Consider the following 1,844-nt stretch of genomic DNA (forward strand, 5'->3'; position numbering starts at 1 on the left):
ATCCAAGTAAAATGAAATCTTTGACAACTTCAGTCTTTCTCCATTTATCATGATGTTGCTTGTTGGCCCAGATGTGTAAATTTTCATTTTCTTTATGTTGAGGTGTAATCCATACTAAAGGTTTGATCTTCAACAGTAAGTGCTTCAAGTTCTCTTCACTTTCAGTAAGCAATGTTGTGTCATCTACATATCATAAATTGTTAATGAGTCTTCCTCCAATCCTGATGCCACATTCTTCTTCATAGAATCCAGCTTCTCAGATTACTTGCTCAGCATACAGAATGAATGTGTATGATGAAAGACTACAACTTGACACACACCTTTCCTGATTTAAGACCATACAATGGGTTATAAATTGAGCTGCTAAATACAAGGTTGGTGTTTCAAACCCACCAGATACTGCAGGGGAGAAAGATCAATCTGTTTACGCCCATAAAATATTACAGTCTTGGAAAGCCTTAAGGAAAAGTTTTACTTTGCCCTGTAGGGTTGCTTATGAGTCACAATTGACTTGATGGCAGAGGATTTGGTTAATGTCCCTTTGTTCCATTCAAACAGCTGCTTGTTGGTATATGTACAGGTTCTGCATGAACCTGTTAAGTGTTCTGGAATTCCCATTCTTTGCAGTGTTATCCATAATTTGTTATGATCTACACAGCTAATTGCTTCTGCATACTCATTAAAACATAAGTAAATATTTTTTTAAATTCTCTACTCTCAGACGAGATCCATCTGACACCAACAATGATATCCCTCAAAGGATCAACGTCCTCTTGTGAATTTGGCTTGGATTTCTGGCAGCTCCTGCTGATGTGTACCTGTAGCCATTTTAAAATTATCTTCAGCAAAATTTTACTTGCATATAATATTAATGAAATTGTTAGATAATTTTCACATTCTGTTGAATCACTTTTCTTTGGAACGGGCACGAATATGAATCTCTTTTAGTAGCTTGGCAAGGTAGCTGTCTACCAAATTTCTTAACTCTGCTTATAGAGTATTACATCTGTTTCTTAAAATATAGCAATTGCTACTTAGCCAATTCCAAGAACCTTGTTTTTCATCAACTCTTTCAGTACAGCTTGGAATTATTCCTTCAATATCATCAGTTCTTGATCATGTGCTATTTCCTGAAATGGTTGACTGTTGACCAATTCTTCTTGGTATAGTGGCTCTGTACACTCCTTCTCTCTTCCCTTGATGCCTCCTGTGTCATTCAGTATCTTGCTCGTCTAATCCTTCAATATTGTTAACGTGAGGCTTGAATTTTTTTCATTTCTTTCAGCTTGAGAAATTTCAAGTGTGTTCTTCTCTTTTGGTTTTTAAACTTCAGGGCTGTACATCTCATTATAATACTTCACTTTGTCTTCTCAAATTGCCCTTTGAAAATTTCTTTTACTTCCTCATTTCTTCCATTCACTCTAGCTCCTCTACACTTAAAAGTGAGTTTAAGAGTCGTTTCTGACACCCATTTTCGTCTTTTCTTTCTATCCTGTCTTTTTCATGATTTTTAACATTTTTTGTGTATGATATCCTCGATGTTGTCCCACACCTTGTTTGCTGTTTGATCTTTAGTGTTCAATGTGTCAAATTGATTTTTTTTGTATTGTGAATTGAGTGAAGGCTAGAGCAGACCATCAGTCTTACATTCATTGTCAAATCTATTTTTGAGATTGTCTATAAGTTCAGTTGAGATATACTCAAGTTTGTACTAGGCTCTTATGGACATGTTTAATTTTCTTCAGCTTCAAGTTGATCTTTGTTGTTGTTGTTAAGTGCCGTCGAGTCGTTTCCGACCCATAGCGACCCTGTACAGGGTTTCCGAGGCTGTAAATCTTTATGGG

This window comes from Chrysochloris asiatica, unplaced genomic scaffold (genome assembly GCF_000296735.1).
Source record: "Chrysochloris asiatica unplaced genomic scaffold, ChrAsi1.0 scaffold00053, whole genome shotgun sequence".
In the NCBI taxonomy this organism is placed as follows: Eukaryota; Metazoa; Chordata; class Mammalia; order Afrosoricida; family Chrysochloridae; genus Chrysochloris; species Chrysochloris asiatica.